The sequence below is a fragment of the Capra hircus genome, chromosome 19 (assembly GCF_001704415.2).
Source record: "Capra hircus breed San Clemente chromosome 19, ASM170441v1, whole genome shotgun sequence".
Taxonomy (NCBI): domain Eukaryota; kingdom Metazoa; phylum Chordata; class Mammalia; order Artiodactyla; family Bovidae; genus Capra; species Capra hircus.
This window is the reverse complement of record NC_030826.1, coordinates 55,329,330-55,351,143: the sequence shown is the minus strand read 5'-3', so window position 1 is coordinate 55,351,143 and position 21,814 is coordinate 55,329,330. Positions and strand designations below refer to the sequence as shown.

General features: G+C 45.7%; 1 protein-coding gene and 1 pseudogene across 1 annotated transcript in view; one reads left to right on the top strand and one right to left on the bottom strand.

Annotated features, from left to right (window-relative positions):
* The window catches only part of GRB2 (growth factor receptor bound protein 2), a 66,046-nt gene extending 58,048 nt beyond the window's left edge, over positions 1-7,998 (bottom strand). The window contains exon 1 of the mRNA XM_018063823.1: positions 7,785-7,998. The gene's annotated coding sequence lies outside the window, so the exon portion shown is untranslated. The remainder of the gene's footprint in view (positions 1-7,784) is intronic.
* The window catches only part of LOC102174336, a 45,146-nt pseudogene continuing 23,404 nt past the window's right edge, over positions 73-21,814 (top strand).

Below are 21,814 nucleotides of genomic sequence, written 5' to 3'. Positions count from 1 at the left end.
CCTAGAAAGTGGGAGCATGACCGTGCGAACTACTTTTTTATTCAGTTGGCTGCTCTCCACTCGCTATCCGTGATGGGCAAGCTCAGGTGACCAGAGAAAGGAGATGGAGCTCAGAATCTCTGGTGGGCGGAGACGGACTCCTGCACAGGGCTCCCCTACCAAGACCCCCAAGACTTCAGGGGCCCCAACAGCCCTTGAAACAGCCGTCCAAGGCTCAGCATTCCAGAAGCAGCCTCGACTCATTCCTAACTAGCCTAAGGAGCACAGTTAAGTCCTGATCTACACTTGAAAGCAATCCCTTTTTCAGAATCTGAGTTGCCAGATAGCTTGCCTTGGAAATGGTGCCAAAACGCCAAACAGAAGCCTCTCACAGTTACCCTGAGAACAGCTGCTTTTCTCAGAGCCAGAGGAGTACTAAACTGATCCAAACAGCATCTTGCAGGCAAAGATGCTGTAATGACCCTTGGGTCATGCACCAGGTGATGGGGAAGGAACCTGGGCAGTACAATCACCGCAGAGGAGTAAAGAGTTTGGAGCCCTGAATTTGAAACACAACCTTGGCTTTTGCACAACTAAAAGAAAATGAAGCCCCGTTCTTGTTTGGCCAGTCACTGTTTTCATACAGGCTAAATAAAAGCAGAAAACAACAATGACCCTGGCAGAATGAGGACAGATTATTTATAGTGACACCCTTTGGTGGATAATTACTATCTAGCAGAGGACTCATTTGAGGGGCAGGAGTGATTATCATTCTTTTGTTCTAAAGTTAACAATTGGGGCATTAATCAAGCATAGCTGCAAAAAGACTGAGGCGTAAACCAGCTGGGAATATTAAGATTACAGGGAAATGAGTGTTACCAAGGAGGAAAGACTCACCAGGCAACAAAAGTCCTTCAGTCGAATTCTGAAGGCCAAACATTCCATGGCAGGTAAACTAATAAACTAAACTCATGTTTATTTAGTCAGGCCATACCTAGGACATATTATGCTGTGCTGGCTTAAGAGAGGAAAGCAAAGAAAGAGTCCCGGCAAATATATGTATAAAAAAATGAACACTAGTCTCAGAGTATTTGTGTGTCCTTAAACACCCTTTACTTACACTCACCATAGTTACTTTTTAATGAAATGAATCCATATACGTAATTTTTAAAGTCAGGGTAAATAAAAGGCTTATTAAAAAGAACAGTTCCCTACCCAACACCCACAAGCAAAGACCCTCAATTTCGGTTATAGTTTCTCTTTAAGTTTACTATTTCTAAAGAATATGCTTCTGCTGCTGTTTCTTAGTTTATTCCAGCCATCACCTGTCACCTAAAAGACAAGGACTCAGCTGTTTCACCCCTGCCAATTTCACCTTGCCCCATCCCTATAGCTTCCCAGGTGGTTCAGTGGTAAAGAAATTGTGCTGAGCAGGAGATGTGGGTTCCATCCCTGGGTCAGGAGGATCCCCTTGAGTAGGAAATGGCAACCCACTCCAATAGTTCTTGCCTAGAGAATCCCACAGACAGAGAAGCCTGGTGGGCTTCAGTCCTGCTGCTGCTAAGTCACTTCAGTCGTGTCCGACTCTGTGCGACCCCATAGACGGCAGCAAAGATTCAGACACGACTGAGCGAAAACAGCCCATCCCTATAATGCCACACATTTTGGTTTAAGCAGTTGGCAACCTACTCCAGTATTCTTGCCTGGAGAATCCCATGGACAGAGGAGCCTGGCAAGCTACAGTCCACAGGGTGGCAAAGAGTCAGACACGACTGAGCAACTAACACTTTTTCATACTATTACATTAGGAAATATAGTTCACTGGTGATTTAAATAACCTATGATAACCAGTCTTCCTTTCTGGTACAATCTTTCCGTTTTCCCGGCATTAACAACTTTCTCCTTTTTCTGCCTACTTTTCAGTGTATACATATTAAAAAAATTCTTTTTACAGCTTCTCCAAAAAAAATCTCTGTTACACGCCTATCAACATTTTCCATACCCTCTTCCCTACCCTGACCTGATCCTTTGTTTTCACTGGTCTCCAGGTCTGACTGTTGGGACAGGTCAAAAAAAAATTACAGAGTTTCATTTTTGAAAAACAGAAATCAGACAAAAATCCAAAGCATTGTGGCTCTAAAGGTACTATGCGTCACAGGGCATAAACTTCGTCATTCAGGATTCCAGACAACTGCAGTGTGACCAGACAGCCAGACCCTAGAAATCAAGATGGTTTTCAACATTTGCTTTCCTGATACTCAACTTTCTACCTTAGGTTTTCTAGAGAAAGCTTAAACAGACTAACACTCATGAAAACTGTGTTTCAAGCAATAATTGCTTTGTAAGATACAGTTGAATAGAAATGAAACCAATCAGTAGCTCTGTAGCTGTGCCAAATAAAAATTAGTGTCTCACAGAGGAAACGAGAGGAGGTCAGCTAGTTAGGCTAGCCACAAAAAAGAACCCAGGCTAGAGAAATTCAAAAGGGTGTGTTTCACTAAAGACAGAAACAAATTGTATCACGTACGCCACACTAATTACTTAAAAAGAAAGAAATCTAAAAGTACACACAATGTATAATGATTTTAAGAGTGTATGTTGCTGTTGATTCCCCAGGAAAATGGACTGGGAGTACACTAAAGTCTGATGAGAGTGTGTCTGAACTGTAACCAGCCCACACCCTACAGCCCATCTCAAGCAATGTTAAAACGGCGGTGAGTGCAGCTGGAGTTGTTCATTTAAAGCAGTGTGCACCGCATCCTAAAAGGCAGTCTCCTAAAGGTATTTGTGGGCTTCCCAAGTGGTACAGCGGTAAAGAATTTACCTGCTGATGCAAGAGACTCGGATTCGATCCCTAGGTCAGAAGATCCCCTGGAGAAGATGGCAGTCCATTTCAGTTTTTTTACCTGGGAAAACTCAAGGACAGAGGAGCCAGGCAAGCTACAGTCCCTCCGGTTGCAAGAAGTCAGACATGAGTGAGCACTCACAGGCACACAAAGGCATTCGCAGGATTTCATTTTCTCTATGCAACTCTCTCCTTCCCAAAATTCACAGAAAATAAAACGCAGGACACTGGACCAACAAAGCTCAGCGCTATGCCTGCACCGGCAGGAGCACCCAGGTCCAAGCACTGCCCCTGATGCGCATCAGCCGTAACTCTGAATAAGCCTTTGAAACAAGCCTCAGTTTTCTCTTCCGTAAAAATGGAGATAATATCACCTACTGATTTAGTAAGCATTAAATTAGAGAATATAGATAATATACATACATGAAGCGCTTTGGATAGAGACTGACATTCAGTTCAGTTGCTCAGTCATGTCCGACTCTTTGCGACCCCATGGACTCCAGCACACCAGGTTTCCCTGTCCATCACCAACTCCCGGAGCTGACATCTCCATAGAGACTGACAGTAAGTCACTCAAAAATAAGTTAAAATGGACATCTACTTAGCAGATGTTTATCTTCAGTATTAAAATGGCAAATTAGGGCCTTCACAGCCATGGCCCAGGTTCAAACCCTGGTCAGGGAACTGTTATCTCCCAAGCTGTAGAGCATAGCCAAAACAAACAAAAAACACCCCACCCCAAAAAACCCAGCAAATTAAACAATGAGATTTCTTTCACCTACTAATTGCCAACTTTTAAAAGATTTATCCAGTCTCTGCAATACTATTCTCAGACTCTTTATCCAATGTTTATTAACATTTTGAAGAATTACTATATATCTAACAATATGCTTGGAACTGGATTAAAATTATTAAAACTGTTACAGTCCACACTCTAGCAGGGAATTAATTCAATTTTTTTGGAGAGTAATTTTATAGCATTTATTGATAATTTTAAGACATCTATCCATCCCTGAACAAGCAATATCACGTTCCAGACTGATCTCACTAAAACAGTGACACAAATACCATGTGAAAAATACATCTAACCCTGATCAATATCCATGAAGCTAACTAAGAAACACCTTTCTATATGAGCACCAAGACATATGCTTGTGTCTTTAAAGAACTGCAGAAAAATTAGTTATTCCATTTCTATAAAACAATCATATCAGTGTGTTATTTAAAAATTTTAAAGGTTAACAATGACTATCTCTGGAATTAAGACAGATATTTTTGTGAGACAGAATATGTTTACTTGCTGTACCACATGCCTCAACTGTACTTTCATTGTTTTCACCATGAGCATGTATTGCTGTTGTAGTTAGAACAAAACCCAAAACCTTCCTGATGCTCTGGAGTTAGACCAGGATTTAGTTATCACTTTACCACTTATTAACTGGGTGGGCAACACTGGAGAAATAACTCACGTTCTCTAATTCCTAGTGTCCCTCAGCTGGAAAATGAAGAAAATCACAGCACCTACACCTTATAAAGTCATTTTGCTAATTAAAAAACCTGTAAAGGCTGAGTCCCTGCTGTAAAGTGCTAAGAGGTATTAACCAGCATCACTGGTCCCTCTTCAACATCCCACATGCTCTCAGTAAATCTAGAGTTCCAACTACACACAGACTCAGGAGAACGCTCTGGTAGGCAAATTAACAGTCCCATTAAATATAGGTTTCCCTGGTGGCTCAGTGGTAAAGAATCAGCCTACAACACAGGAGACGCAATGCAGGAGATGTGGGTTCGATACCTGAGTCGAGAAGATCCCCTGGAGGAGGAAATGGCAACCCACTCCAGTATTCGTGCCTGGGAAATCCCACTGACAGAGGAGCCTGGTGGGCTACAGTCTATGGTGTCACAAAAAAGTCAGATGCAGTTAAGCACATTGACCAGTAAATATAAACTTCAACAGCTCCAAATCCAAGTCCTGAAAGTAAAAGTCACTCAGTCATGTCTGACTCTGAGAGCCCATGGACTATAGTCCATGGAACGCTCCAGGCCAGAATACCGGAGTGGGTAGCCTTTCCCTTCTCCAGGGGATTGTCCCCCCGACCCAGGAATCAAACAGGGATCTCCTGCATTGCAGGTGGATTCTTTACCAGCTGAACCAGCAGGGAATCCCAAGAATACAGGAGTGGGTAGCCTATCCCTTCTCCAGCGGATCCTCCCAATCCAGGAATCGAACCGGGGCTTCCTGCATTGCAGGCAGATTCTTTACCAGCTGAGCCACCAGGGAAGCCCCAAATCCAAGTCCTAACAATGTGCAAATATTCCCACATGTAAAACTGATCACATCTGTAGTCACTTATTCTGTTAGGCTTTTAATTGTTTACTGTCTACATAAAGTGTAATTTTAAGTTGAGTAATTTAAAGTCACACTGCAGTCTCACGAATTTACAGATGCATCCTGTAACAACAATTTTGGCCCTTGGTCCAGTTACATCAGAATCAGCCCATTCAGGGACTGCTTCACTGTGAGGCGCCTTCTGGAGTTCTGCAATGTAGTGTGACCTTAGCCCCGGAACCTAATTTTAAACAAGATTCACAGGTAATGTTTTCTGTTTTGGCGTCGCCACGCCACATGAGATCTTAGTTCCCCCACCAGGGATGGAACCCTCGCCCCCCTGCAGCAGAAGTTCAGAATCTTAACCACTGGACCACAAGGGAAGTCCCACAGGTAACTCTTATGCATGCTAAATTAAAACAAAACAAAACAAGGCTGTACTGTAAGGGCTTCTAGACCAGATTTCAAACTTTGTATCTCAGACCGTGCACTACCATGTCTTTGCAGAGTGAAAACATATTCACTTGGCACAACTGGGAAAAAGCCAACTTTAACAAACAGAACCAAAGACTCTCAGTGGAATTCAAGACTGCCAGAAAGTTCTTCTGAATTAAGGAAGTAACTATTAGTTTCTCTCAGGATGGACAAGATGGGTCTCTACTCCATATTACTTCATTTCTCCAAAATCTACTACTCTTCTAAGTAACAACTAGAGCTGTTGCTGTACAACATGCAACATGATAACAGGAATCATGCAGAAAAATCTCTAAGTACCACTGACTAGTAGTATTTAAAACCTAGCAGTCCCTCAAATCTGTATACACTGGCTGAGTAAGTAAACTGCCTCAAGCATTTCAGTGCCTGCTTTTAGTATCAAAGAAAGTTGATTACAAGAATTAACCTTTTTTAATTTTGGGATTCAGAAAATTCTCAACAAAGGAAGGAGTAACAGAACAAAGTTATTTCTTTCTGCAAAAAACAACAACAACAACAACAAAGAAGGCTGATTATAACAGATGCAGGAAAAGATGCCTGGTCTCAGAAGCCTGGTAAGGAACAGATTAGCACTATTACCACCAACAGGCTTTTACTTAATTCATCAATGGTCTAAATAAGTTTTATTTCCTTAAATATATCAGGCTATCTTAATTCTACTGTAATACAGGGCTATCGCTGGTTTTCGCTTTGAACATTCATCACCCCCACTAAAAGCCAATATAAGCCCCAAAGTGACCCAATCTCCTTCAGTAACAGAGACATAGGAAGAGAAGCGTGAACAGGCAGAAAACCGTGACCTAAACACGAAGAAAACAAATAAAACACAAAAGCACAATCAAGCTACACTTAGGGCCTAGTGGCAGTATTGATTACTTAAGGCTGAATTCAATCCTTCGCACCTCCCAGTTCCCAGGGAGGAGAACTTAAGTCTCGGACGGCTCTCTAGCAACCCTTCTGGCTGGCTGCAGGAACACAGTGAACGCTCAAAACTAAAGGATAAAGCAAGAAAGAGGGCATCTTCCCGGCAGAGACACGGGATCTTTAAATGAGGGAGAAAACAAATTATGCCAAAGACCGAAACCTCAAAAAACTGTACCAGAGAGGGGACAATAACGAGGAAAGGGAAGTAGATAAGAAAAAAACGGGGGGGAGGGGGCAAGTGACTTGTATTATACAAGTAAGCATTTAGTGTCCGCAGTGGAAAGAGAAATAGAACGAGACAACGGGGTAGCAGGGAAGCGAAAGAGGCACTAGAAAGCCAAGGAGACACGCTAATTTCTCTCACACGTCTTTCTCGCTGTTTCCGAGAATCAACAGTACCCAAAGACAGACTTCGAGGGCACCTGGGCTCCCCTGCAAATTATACTGTTACTGTACGTGAAGCCAACCTTGACATAACTCCCTAAATAAGCTGTAACTCACAGGGCTTACCATCAGATACACGGAGAGCGCTGCAAAATGAAAAACACCAGGGATTCCCTCCCATCTCTCCTCGAGGCATTCCAGTGAACCGCTGCTTATTTTTCTTGACAAATGTATTTTTCAAAGAGTAGTCCCCCACAAAACAAAACAAAACGCGACAGAAACAAAGCCACTTCGACTAGCTCCGGTAGCAAACGTCCTCGCTCACAGGATTTAATAGGAGTGGTGGGTTTTCTCCCAAAATTCGGCCCCCAAACACCCGGAGATGGTGACGTGGTGGCCGAGCAGGTTGAAGAAGCATCAATTACCACATTCGCAACCGCCGCGAACCCCCCGCCTCCCGGTGCCGAGTCAGACTGACTCACGGAATGAGCGCCCGGTGCTCTGGGGCTTCTTCTCCCCGGGCCCCTGCGGCGCAAAACCCTCAAGGAAAAGGCGTGAAATTCAATTAGGAACCCACCCACCCCGTCCTCCAGCGCCGCGGTCTGGGGCTCTGTCCAGGGTCAGGGGAGGAACGGTGCCCAGGAAGGAAGCGCCCCAAAAGGGGAAACGTGGAGCTCCGAGCCCGGGGGTTCCACTCTCCCGACCTCCAGGCCCAGCAGCCCCCGGTTCGCCAGGCCCGGGCCACCCCTCCACCCCGGGCCAACTCCCGCTACCGAAGCGGGGAGGACGGGGCACCGAGGCAGCGGCGCCGCCACCGGCCGCGCTCACCGTGGCGCAGCTGCTCGGCTTCTGGCCCGGCCGGCCCCTCTTCAGCAGTGCGAGCAGCTGCCGACCCCGCTGCGGCTCCCAGAGGGCAGCGCCTGTCCCCGCCGCCGTTACCGCCACAATCCTCCCCGTCGTCGTCGTCGCCGCCGCCGCCGCCGTCCGGTAGCCGAAGCAGCACAGCCGCCTAGCTTCCGCTCCTCCTCGGGGTCCCGCGAGAACTTGCGCGCGCGGCCCCGCCCCGCCCCGCCCCACCCCCGCGAGACTTCCCCCGGCGGAAAAGGCCCAGAGCGCAAGCGCCCCACCCCGCCAGGCCCCGGCAGGTAGACCGGCGACGGGCCGGGGCGCAGGCGCCGGGCCGCCCCGCAGCAGGTGGCACCGGCCGGGCTCCACCCACCCCGGTCTTTGGAACCCTTTCGGTGCCAGAGCGGGTAAATTACCGCTCACTATGATTCTCCTCCACGTCCTAATCGCTTCCTTTCCCCTTCCACCAAACCGAGGCAATTTGGCTGGGATTGAGGGGTGGGGGGGAGGTGAGGAGGAAGGAATCTCCAGCCTGAAGCACTCCAAATAGAGGACCAGGTCTTGAAATATTTGAGAATTTGGTCCGAACAGATTCTCCAGTATGCTTGAGCTTCGCTGCTGGCTCAGCTGGTAAAGACTCCGCCCGGAATGCGGGAGACCAGGGTTCGATCCCTGGGTTGGGAAGATCTCCTGGAGAAGGGGAAAAAGCTACTCACTCCAGTATTCTGGCCTGGAGAATTCCATGGAAGATTCAGACACGACTGAGCGACTTTCACTTCACATCAAACTCTGCAGTATGAGATGAATTAACCTATTCGTTCATCCGTTGAATCAAGTGCTTAATACAGGCTAAGCACAGTGCTAACTATAGAAGGTACAACAATGAACAGAAATCCTCGCCCTCAAGGAATTCAGGGTCTAGAGGCGTGGAAGAAAAAGAAACAGAAACAAATAATACCACAAATACTGTTAGAATTATTTGGAGTAACGCTGAGGAAGCTAAAAAGATGGGAGAGAGGGGTTGCTACTTTGCCCATCTCAGAAAAGCCTTCCCAGAGAAGGTGATGACTGAGCCGGGTCTTGCAGGATGTGTAGGAGTTCGCCAGAGAAGCCAAGGTAAGGGCATTCCAGGCAAAGAGACCAGCATGCACGTACGAAGGAGCGGAGGCGTGAGAGTCGTGTTCCCTGCAATGCTAGCGAGTTCAGTTCATAACCGGGGAGTGGCAGAAGATCAGGCTTGGAGGAGTAACTCTTCTTTTTCAGTTCCAAAAGCTCCTTGCAGTTAAAGGAGAGAACAGAGCATCCAATGGTAATGTGCTTCCAGGAAGCCAAAAAAATAGCTAGAGGTGAGAATAACCTAAAGTCTGATCCTATAGAGAAAACAAGCCCACTGAAATGATGAGAATAAATTGTTCTTTCACTCAGTATTTGTTGAGCATCAGCTGCATGCCAGGCACTATGCAGGGTGATAGATGAACCTGACAAAGCCTCTGCTTTCAGCAGTTTGTCTTCTAGAAGAGAGTTGCCTAGTCTGCAAGGCAAAACAGTTGGTCCTGAGGGCCACTGAACTACATACAGGACTGCAGAGGAGGGAGCCAGTTACTTGGTGCTCTGGTAGTCAGGGAGGACTTGGTGTCTGAATTGCAACATGAAAGCAAGGAGGAAAGAGTGATGAAATCAGCCAATATTTCAGATTGACCAGAGTTTAGGATTTAGGGGGAGGATAATTTGGAAAACTCAGCAGTGGCCACAGGATTGGAAAAGGTCAGTTTTCATTCCAATCCCAAAGAAAGGCAATGCAAAAGAATGCTCAAACTACTGCACAATTGCACTCATCTCACATGCTAGTAAAGTAATGCTCAAAATTCTCCAAGCCAGGCTTCAGCAATACGTGAACCTCGAACTTCCTGATGTTCAAGCTGGTTTTAGAAAAGGCAGAGGAACCAGAGATCAAATTGCCAACATCCGCTGGATCATGGAAAAAGCAAGAGAGTTCCAGAAAAACATCTATTTCTGCTTTATTGACTATGCCAAAGCCTTTGACTGTGTGGATCACAATAAACTGTGGAAAATTCTGAAAGAGATGGGAATACCAGACCACCTGACCTGCCTCTTGAGAAATCCGTATGCAGGTCAGGAAGCAACAGTTAGAACTGGACATGGAACAACAGACTGGTTCCGAATAGGAAAAGGAGTACGTCAAGGCTGTATATTGTCACCCTGCTTGTTTAACTTCTATGCAGAGTACATCATGAGAAACGCTAGGGTGGAAGAAACACAAGCTGGAATCAAGATTGCTGGGAGAAATATCAATAACCTCAGATATGCAGATGACGCCACCCTTATGGCAGAAAGTGAAGAGGATCTAAAAAGCCTCTTGATGAAAGTGAAAGAGGAGAGTGAAAAAGTTGGCTTAAAGCTCAACATTCAGAAAACAAAGATCATGACATCCGGTCCCATCACTTCATGGGAAATAGATGTGGAAACACAGTCAGACTTTATTTTGGGGGGCTCCAAAATCACTGCAGATGGTGATTGCAGCCATGAAATTAAAAGACGCTTACTCCTTAGAAGAAAAGTTATGACCAACCTAGATAGCAAATTGAAAAGCAGAGACATTACTTTGCCGACTAAGGTCTGTCTAGTCAAGGCTATGGTTTTTCCTGTGATCATGTATGGATGTGAGAGTTGGACTGTGAAGAAGGCTGAGCGCCGAAGAATTGATGCTTTTGAACTGTGGTGTTGGAGAAGACTCTTGAGAGTCCCTTGGACTGCAAGGAGATCCAACCAGTCCATTCTGAAGGAGATCAGCCCTGGGATTTCTTTGGAAGGAATGATGCTAAAGCTGAAACTCCAGTACTTTGGCCACCTCATGCGAAGAGCTGACTCATTGGAAAAGACTTTGATGCTGGGAGGGAATGGGGGCAGGAGGAGAAGGGGACAACAGAGGATGAGATGGCTGGATGGCATCACTGACTCGATGGACGTGAGTCTGAGTGAACTCTGGGAGTTGGTGATGGTCAGGGAGGCCTGGCGGGCTGTGATTCATGGGGTCGCAAAGAGTCGGACACAACTGAGCGACTGAACTGAGCTGAATGAGAAGCAAGGCCAAGATGCACAGTTTAGGCTTCACTGACAAGTAACAACCTCTGAAGGTTTTTAAGCAGGAGATGTCTGACATGAAAACAATAAGAGGTATCTATTTACCGCCTGACTTGTACTAAAGTCATAGTGTTTCTACTGTGTATAATATCCCCATTTCACAAACTGGGAATTTGAGGCTTAAAGAGATTAGAAATTCACCCAAGGAAACCCAAATATAGTAGATCTGAGATTGGAACCTAGATCTGTCTTGTTGTAAAACCCATTTTGCCCCCCAACTTTGAAACGGTTCTAGCATGGTGTCAGGGGAAAAAAATAGAAATTAAAGGGAAGGACTTAGTTGCTGAGCAGAGAGGAGGAGGAAGTGAGGGAAGAGTTGCCGTTCTTTGTTTTGAGTGGGCAGACAAATTTGCCAGTTAGAGGAGGAGCTGACTGGGCAGGAGATGGGGGTCATGGGGCTGACTTGGGGGGTAGGGCATGTACTGGGAAGGGGCAGGTAAAAAAATACTGATACCCTACCTGGGAAGGGCAGAGTTCATTCTGAAAAATACGCGGGTAGAAATAACAAGTACATTGTCCAAAAGCTCCATGCATTCATTCTTGCTGTCTACAACATTAGCTAAGCCTCTACTCTGGAGATAGCAAGATAATCTGTTACAGAGCTCACAGTCTGAAGGCGAAGACACACTGCTGAGAATATAACACTCAGGATAGGCAGCTTTGGAACATAGAGCAGGGGACCTGATCTAGTCCAGGACCAGGGAAGAATGAAGCCAGAGGTTTCAACTCAGACTCTGATTAGCCTGAGAGGAAAAGATTGCTCCAGGAGAGGGCACAGCATGTGCAAAGCCCAGACATTAAGAAAGAACTCCAGGAAGCCATTTACACCTGGGATGAAGAAGAATGTGGCTCATGGGTGAAGCATCTGGAGAGAGGAATACCAAGACTTTCCAGCACTGCTAAAATCTAGGGACTGGAGGGACTTCCCTGGTGGTCCAAAGGTTAGAACTTGGAGCTTCCACTGCAGGGGGCACAGGTTCAGTCCCTGGTCAGGGAACTAAGATCCCACTTGCCGCTTGATTCTATGGGATACTGAAGTACCGGGTGCACGTTGGTCATCTCTTCATCTTCAAAATACATTCTCACTCTAGCTGCAGAGTGAAAAACCCAGTGAGACCCAGTGAAAAACTTAGTGGAACTAAGTTGTTCGTCACCTACAAGACAGTGTCCTAAGACCTGTGCAAGACCCTCATGGATCTGGTCCCTGCCTGCCAGCCTTACTCTCTCGGTCTCCAGCCAACATACACTCTACCAATATTAAACCACTGTGGTTTCCGGAAGATGCAATGATGTTTTGAGTGTCTGTATCTTTGCACTTGCAGTTTCCTCTGCTCAGTTTGTCTTTTCCCCTTTCTTCAGGCCCCCAAGTCAGTTTTAGGGTTTCTTCCTCAAAAATACCACTGGGTCACCAATCTCACTGCAGCATAATGGTCTGCTCACTTCTCCGCCCTCCCCATCCACTGCCAAAGGCTCTACAAGCTCGCAAACAGGACCACACCTTCTTCTCACATTTGTATTCCCAGTCTGCAGCACAGTGCATGGAATGAATTAATGGATGGATGGAGGGATGGATGAATAAACAGCAGAGGTTGAGTGGAGATAAACATGTGGCTGCCTTTCTGGGCAATGTAATATCTGGAATTCAGGAAGTGGGTGAGATCTCAGAAGAGACTAGATAACTTAGCAGAACAGAACAATATATATATATATATATATATATATATATATATATATATATATATATATATACATATATGAGCTTCTTTTAAAAAATGATAAAACAGACTGATTATGTCTTTGCAAAAATGTATGCCTATGGACCAGATTTGGAAGGGAACACTTTTAAATAATTTAAGTAATTATGCTGAAATGAAGCAATTGTGGATGACAAAAACAAAACAAAACTTCAACATTTGTTACACTGTCTCTTCGATTAAAAACCCCTCTTTGCCGACAGACTCAGAAATTTGAGAGAATGCTGTCCAATATCATTCCATGCAGAGGAAAAATCCGCACTAGAGGCAGTAATAGGTAGAATATGTGTTTAATAGCAAAAAGAAATCGGAACAAGAGGTGCAAGGTACATCCTGGTGTGAAAAGCTGTTGAAACTGTAGCAAAACTTGCTAATTACAAATTAGCCACATCAATCGCTTTGGAATGCACAAATTAATCACCAAAACGTCCCTCTTTCCAGTTGGGGGGTGGTTTGCGGTTATTTTTTCAGTCGTCGGAAACGATTTCTGCTTTTGGTTTCTGTGAGTTGTCGTGCTGCCCCCTTCCGGTCATAAGTGGACACTGCCCTGGCACTGCCTGAACCCTGGAAGCCCATTGCAGGCACTTCCTCTGAGCCCACTTTCATGAGTTTCTCTTAGTGGGAGAGATGGAAACAACCAATGACAACCAAAATGGGTCACTGAAATTCTATTCCTACCTGCTCCATTGATCTTGGAAGTTCTCATCATAGAATTTCCTCTGTTCTAGTTGTGACTGCAGAAGGCAATGGGACCCCACTCCAGTACTCTTGCCTGGAAAATCCCATGGATGGAGGAGCCTGGTAGGCTGCAGTCCATGGGGTCGCTAGGAGTCGGGCACGACTGAGCGACTTCACTTTCACTTTTCACTTTCATGCATTGGAGAAGGAAATGGCAACCCACTCCAGTGTTCTTGCCTGGAGAATCCCAGGGACGAGGGAGCCTGGTGGGCTGCTGTCCCTGGGGTCGCACAGAGCCGGACACAACTGAGGCGACTCAGCAGCAGCAGCAGCAGCAGCAGCAGTTGTGACTGCAAGGAGATCAAACCAGTCAATCCTAAAGGATATCAGTCCTGAATGTTCATTAGAAGGATTGGTGCTGAAGCTGAAGCTCCAGTACTTTGGCCACCTGATGGAAAGAGCTGACTCATTAGAAAAAGACCCTGATGCTGGGAAAGATTGAAGGCAGGGGAAGGGGGTGACAGAGGATGAGATGGTTGGATGGCATCACCAACTCAATGGACATGAGTTTGAGCAAGCTCTGGGAGATGGTGAAGGACAGGGAAGCCTGGTGTGTTGCAGTTCATGGTGCTGCAGAGTCGGACATGACTGAGCAACTGAACAACAACAGCTGTGAGCCAAGGCTGCATACACTCCTCTCGGGCTTGGAGGGTGACCTCTGATATTGAGCCTACCACTAGGACCCCAAGTCCTGTCCCTTCCTTTCCTCAGTCTACTGACTTTGTGTCTATCACCCTAGCTGGTTCAAACACTACCATCCTTCCTGATGGACTGACCAAGCATCTTACCCCTTCCAAGTCACTATCTACACTGCAGCCAGAATGGACTCTCTGAAATACAAATTGAATCAGGTGGTCACAGGGCAGGTACTTAGCTTGCTCCAAATGGCTCTCTTGGCTGGCCCCTGCCAGCAACTCTGGCCTCAGCTCTTTCAACTTTTCTATCTTTTCTCTTCTGGATGACTTGCAGCTTCCTGAATGACCCTACAATTCTCTTACCTCTGAGGTTTTGGCATACTGCCCCTTTGGGCTGGAATGCCTCCTCTCCCTGCCTTCCCTGCCATCACCTGGCTCTTGTCTGTCTTCCAAATCTCAGCTCAGGGCCACCTCCACCAGGGAGCCTCCTATGAAGCTCTGGTCCCTCCAGTGGGTTCTGATAGCACCTTTGCAACTCCATCACTCCTATTTTTCATAAGACCATATATGAGCCATCTATTGATACTTGTCCTTTTCCCCTTTAGGCCAGAGTTCCTGATGTCTGTGTGGATGAAAAATATTGTCTGCCTTACCAGTAAACAAAGGATATTGCAGCCATCAAACCAGCACAATACAGTGCCCCAAAGGGTGAGCCCTAAGGGACTCAGGATGGAGACAAAGGGGCTGCTCACTGCCAAACCCTCAGTGACTGCAGTCATCCCCAACTTCAGGCACCTTGAGGGGATTTAGGAAGGAGATAAGCAGGATACTGACCCCAGAGAACTGAGGTACAATTCAAAGGAATGATTTCAGTGAGCCCAGATTCTTGCATCTTCCCATTCATAGAAAAGCACTAAGTTCCTTAGTGGGAGATATCTGGTTTTCTTTAATTAACAGGAATCTTTTTGATGTTCTAAACACCTGGTCTTTGCTGAAAAAGCTCCTGTATATCCTGGCTGCCTGCTTGCCTCTTTGGAGCTGAGTCCTGTCTTCTGCCTCTAGATCAAATAGCAAGTTTTTAAAATGGACAAAATGTTTAGTTGCTCAGTTGAATCCAACTCTTTACAATCCCATGGACTGTAGCCTGCCAGGATCCTCTGTCCATGGAATTCTCCAGGCAAGAAGACTGGAATGGGTTGCCATGTCTTTCTCCAGGTGATCTTCCCCACCCAGGGACTGAACCCAGGTCTCCTGCATTGCAGGCAGTTTGTTTACTGTCTGAGCCACCAGGGAAGCCTTAAAATTGAGAAAAGGGCCAACAATTCTTCTCTAACATTAGCAGTGCTCACATTTTAATACACAAGAGAATTGCTCGGAGACCTGTTTAAAATGTAAGCTCCAGTGACCCAGAGATAGTCAACTCCTTAGGTCTGGGAAGGGCTCAGAAATATGCATTTTAAATAAGCAGCTGCAGGTATATTCTTAGGCTGGTCATCTGTGCAGCAGACTTTGAGAGACAATGCCTACTGAGTAATTGAGCCGTGGAGATTCTGGGATCTTCCCACCCCAGTATCCTAGATTACAGGAATCAGGATATGAGTTGCCATGGTCAGAAGAGAACTTGGGACTCTTCCCCCAGGGCACTCCCTGGGGTCTTAAGCTGCCTGAGGCTGTGAAATGCCAGTAAAGCCCATTGGTGTGGTCAAGGTCTTGGGCGGGTAGCACTTCTTAGCACCACACTGTAAACAAATTAAAAATAAAAGCCCAGATAAGCAAATGGACTCTGATCCTCAGAGCTCTCTGTAGGATGCCAGAGTCAAGTTCAAGGAGGCTGGCCCTTCTCTATCCCTTCTGTTTCAGTTTCCATGTGACTCTTTCATTAGAATACATTCTGTTCATTAAGGACAGGAAGTCAATTCCATTTTGGCCTGAGCTAAATTGCAAGTGATGTCTCCAAAGGGTGGAAATTTCCCCACTGTGTCTACCCCTGCGAGAAAGACGTATTCGCAATTTTAATACTGGGAAGTTCCTCTGATATTGGCTTTAATTACATGTTTGAAAAATAAATATTCTAACATAGGAGACTCTTCCTCTTCTCTCTTAACTTTTCCCATCTCAAAAAATTTATTTGCACCTCTGATGTCTTTTTGCTTTTTAATCTTTTTTTATTTTTGCAAACTAAGTTTTAATTAGGCAAGTCACCTGCACTTCCTTACACTTCATTGTCCCTTTTCCCCCCTCAGTTCTTTTGCTAATCTCCTCCCCTAGACTTGCACCTTACCAGCTACAGAGAATATTCTTGTCCCTGTCACCCACAATCTCCATCCATACAACAGACAAGTATTACATGAATTCATCCTCCCATGAAATGTGAAAATACTGTATTTAAGACTCTGACAGGGGGACTTCCCTGGTGGCCCAGCGACTGGGGCTCTGTACTGCCAGTCCAGAGGGCCTGGGTTCACTCCCTGGTCAGGGAACTGGATCCCACATGCCGCAACTAAAGACCCCACCTGCCACAGCTAAGATCAAAGGTCCCATGTGGCGCAGCTAGGGCCTGACACAGCCAAATGAGTAAATATTTATTTTAAAAAAAATTGTAAACTTAAAAAAAAAAAAAAGACTAGCTGGCAGGATCTGAGCACTAATTTGAGGCCAGGAAATGTCTAAGGCTTTGTGTATGTTATTTCATTTAGTCCCCACAATAACCAGACATGGTAGATATTACGACTATGCCCATTTTATGGATGGGGAAATTAAGAGTTTCCATACGGAGGGGACAGTCAGCTGTGTCCAATATTGCTGTAGAGAATGGGCAAGGTGAAGATGGAGACTCAACCATTGAATTTGGAGAGATGGGGACTGTGGGTGACATTGACAAGAACATTTTCAGTAACTGGTGGGGTGAGAGTCTGGGGGAGGAGATTAGAGAAGGCACTTGGGGGAAAGAGGGATGATGGGGTGTAAGGAAGTGCAGGCAGCAGGTACACGTCTCTATGAGAGTTTTGCTATGTAGCAGAGCAAAGAGTAGCATTTGGGGAAACTTCTACCCTGTTGGTAGGAATGTAAATTGGTGTGGCCACTATGGAAAACAGTATGGGGGTTCCTCAAAACACTAAAAATAGGGTTGCCATATGATCCAGCAAGCCCACTCTCGGGATTATATATCCAGAGAAAACCATAATTCAAAAGGACACATGGATTCCTTTATTCATAGCAACACGATTTACAATAGACAAAGCATAGAAACAGCCTAAATGTCCATTAACAGATGAATGGATAAAGAAGAGGCGGTATGTGCGTACAATATACCATATGATATATTCAGTGGCAGGACTGACGTTAAAGCTGATGTTAGACTGACGTTGGAAGCTCCAGTTCTTCGGCCACCTGATGCGAAAAGCTGACTCATTGGAAAAGACTCTGTGGTACAAACGTACATATATGTGCACATACACGTGCATGTAAATCGCTTCAGTCGTGTCTGAGGCTTTGCGACCCCATGGACTGTAGCCCACCAGGCTCCTCCGTCCATGGGATTCTCCAGGCAAGAATACTGGAGTGGGTTGCCATGCCCTCCTCCAGGGGATCTTCCTGACCCAGGAAGGTCAGGATATGCCTTACATCTCCTGCATTGGTAGGTGGGTTCTTTACCATGAGCTACCTGGAAAGCCTATATATATATACACATACACACACACACACACACACACATAATTTAATCAATTTGCTGTATAGCAGAAATTAACAGAACATTGCAAATCAATTACACTTCAATACAATAAATTTTTAAAAAACGGAGTGGGATTTGGATGGCCAAGAAAGGGATTTTAAATATGGGACCTATGAGGGCATGTGTGCTGAAGGGAATTATCTAGTAGAGAGGGAAACTTTAGGACAGGGAGAGAGAAGGGAATTGAGGAGCAAAGTCCTTGCAATTCATCCATTTTCGTGGACAGGCAGCCGCGTAAGTGAAAACAGATGTAGGTCAGTGGGTGGCAGCGGCGGCGGGCAGAGGCTTCTCTTTTCTCAGTTAGGTGCGTGAGGTCACTACCCAAGTGCAAGAGGTTTGTTTGGATTAGAAGGTATGACGCTGAACTTTTGGACTGTGGGGGTTCAAGAGAATTTAGGAAACACTGCGGGTGGTGCTAAGATCCCACTCAGATTTACGATTGTTAACGTAAAAGAGGCCACTCCACCTGGTTGCCTGTTTTAACCAGTTACATTCAGCTGCCTGGTTGCAGACACAGGGCAGGTGAAGAGCCTGATTTTGCCAGATTGGGATTTGCCAGGCCAATACCACCAAAGAGGTGAGGGGTCAGGGTGTTGAGGGTGTATGCAAAGTACCAGATAAAGTGGGGGGCTTGCAGTCTAAGCCAGGCAAGAAAGAAAGGGGGACGGGAAGTGTGTTTATGGGGGACAGAGTTCAGTTTGGAAAGATAAGAAAGTTCTGGAGATGGATGGTGATGATGTTTGCACAAAGACATGAATGTCCTTAATGCTACTGAACTGTACATTTTAAATAGTTAAAAATGATAAATTTTATGTTATGGATATGTTACCACAATGAAATTTTTTTTTAAATGTTGAATATCCCTGGAAGTCCAGCGGTTGGGACTTGGCACTTTCACTGCCATGGCCAGGGTTCCACTCCTGGATGAAAAACTAAGATTCTGCAAGCTGTGTGGTGCAGCAAAAAAAAGTACTATCTTGATCAGTCAGTTCAGTTCAGTGGCTCACTTGTGTCTGATTCTTTGTGACCACATGGACTACAGCACTCCAGGCACCCCTGCCCATTACCAGTTCCCAGAGCTTGCTCAAACTCATGTCCATCGAGTGGGTGATGCCATCCAACCATCTCATCCTCTGTCATCCCCTTCTCCTCCCACCTTCAATTTTTCCCAGCATCAGGGTCTTTTCCAGTGAGTCAGTTCTTTGCATCAGGTGGCCAAAGTGCCGGAGCTTCAGCTTCAGTATCAGTCCTTTCAATGAATATTCAGGACTGATTCCTTTAGGATTGACTATCTTGATACCTAGCCCCATCCCAGATAAGTTAGAATCTCTGGGCTAGGGCCTCTAGACATGAGTATTTTAATAGACTGTGGAATTGTTGAGTTAGTTATGTTTTCGTACACTCATTCATTCTACAAACACATTGTATACACATCATGATTGACCCTGGGGGTACGCTGATTAATTTAAATGGATAAGGTTCCTGCTCTCATGGAGCTTACAATCCAGGAGGGGAAAGGCAGACGACACAGTCAACAAAGAAATGTGTAACAATTTCAGAAGTGTGTTTCAACCATCCAAGTGAGCTTGAACTAGGATGATGTGTTGGAGACACGCAGAAGGGCTGTGGGTATGGACAGACCTAAGATCTTCAGTCAGGGAGAAGCCTCAAGTGGCAGCAACGGATCATGAAGACACGTGACTGCATCTCGCTGACGGATTGTGAGAGCTGTGTGACAGCCGGGAGTGAAGATCAACTCCCAGAGTTCACTCAAACTCAGGTTCATCAAGTGGGTGATGCCATCCAACCATCTCATCCTCTGTCGTCCCCTTCTCCTCCCACCTTCAATCCTTCCTAGCATCAGGGTCTTTTCCAATGAGTCAGTTCTTCGTATCAGGTGGCCAAAGTATTGGAGTTTCAGCTTCAGCATCAGTCCTTCCAATGAACACCCAGGACTGATTTCCCTTAGGGTGGTTGGATCTCTTTTCAGTCCAAGGGACTCTCAAAAGTCTTTTCCAACACCACAGTTCAAAAGCATCGGTTCTTCAGCACTCAACTTTCTTTATAGTCCAACTTTCACATCCATACATGACTACTGGAGAAACCATAGCTTTGACTAGATGGATCTTTGTAGCAAAGTAATGTCTCTGCGTTTTAATATGCTGTCTAGGTTGGTCATAACTTTTCTTTCAAGGAGCAAGCGTCTTTTCATTTCATGGCTGCAGTCACCATCTACAGTGATTTTGGAGCCCCCCCCCCAATAAAGTCTGTCACTGTTTCCACTGTTTCCCTATCCATTTGCCATGGAGTGATGGGACCAGATACCATGATCTTAGTTTTCTGAATGTTGAGTTTTAAGCCAACTCAATGGCACCCCACTCCAGTACTCTTGCCTGAAAAATCCAATGGATGGAGGAGTCTGGTAGGCTGCAGTCCATGGGGTGGCAAAGAGTTGGACACGACTGAGCAACTTCACTTTCACTTTTCACTTTCATGCATTGGAGAAGGAAATGGCAACGCACTCCAGTGTTCTTGCCTAGAGAATCCCAGGGACGGGGGAGCCTGGTGGGCTGCCGTCTATGGGGTCACACAGAGTTGGACACGACTGAAGCGACTCAGCAGCAGCAGCACTCTTTCCTCTTTCACTTTCTGCCATAAGGGTGGTGTCATCTGCGTATCTGAGGTTATTGATATTTCTCCCAGCAATCTTGATTCCAGCTTGTGATTCTTTCACCCCAGCGTTTCTCATGATGTACTCTGCATAGAAGTTAAATAAGCAGGGTGACAGTATACAGCCTTGACAGACTCCTTTTCCTATTTGGAACCAGTCTGTTGTCCCATGTCCAGTTCTAACTGTTGCTTCCTGACCTGCATACGGATTTCTCAGGAGGTCGGTCAGGTGGTCTGGGTAGTCCCATCTCTTTAACAGCGACTTTCACTCACCACTATACGGTGAGAGAGGTGCTTTCAGCACAGTCTTTCTCCAATAGGTGCGATTACCTGTTGGCAACAATTTCCTCCTTGAGGAAAAAAAATAGGGAAAATAGGGGCTTCCCCGGTGGTCCAGTGGCTGGGACTCTGCTCTTCCACTGCAGGGACTGCCGATTCAATCCCTGGTTGGGGGACTAAGATCCTCCACACCACACGACGTGGCAAAAAAAAAAAATTAAAAATATATTTTAAAAATGAGGAAAATAATACCTCACCAAACAGTTGTCGTGAAAACGAAACAAAATAAGATAATGCGTCATCAAAGTGATGCAAAATGTTTCTGAGTCATAAACTTTTAGACACACATCTAGTTATCCCTGTGTGCATTTTAGCGATCTCATATGGATGCACTTCCTGTCGTTATAAAAAACATATCAGGCCTTATCTCTTAGCTATTTTTTCCTGAGTGGACACACCTATACTCCCAACCCTCAGATGATCTCAACACATGTTGTAGATGGTCACCATCATTTTTCCTATAAAGTCTTAAGGTCCCTCCAGAGAGAAAACGTTCACAGCCACTCTGCGACCAGGCAGATTGCACCCCTGGCGGGTGGACGAGTGTCTCATTCCAACACAAGGCGATCGCTGCCACAGCCGGGAGTTTGGGCACATTTAAACATATTCAGAGTTTTCATGTTTTACTTAAAAGAGTTGTTTAGTCGCTCAGTCATGTCCAGCTCTTCTAAGACGCCATGGACTGTAGCCCGCCAATGTCCTGTGTCCATGAGATTTTCCAGGCAAGAATCCTGGAGTGGGTTGCCATTTCCTTCTCCAGGGGATCTTCCCCACCTAGGGATGGAACCTGAGTCTCCTGCATTGCAGGCGGATTCCTTACCACTGAGCCACCAGGGAAGCCCTATGTGAAAGCATTCATCATGGTTTTGATTAGCAAGTGGAATGAGTTGCTCATGTTGTCAGCCCCACTTGTCATCATCAACCACAGGCCAGTTAGTGAGGGAAAGAACCAAGAGGCTTCTGTTGCCACAAAGGCAACAT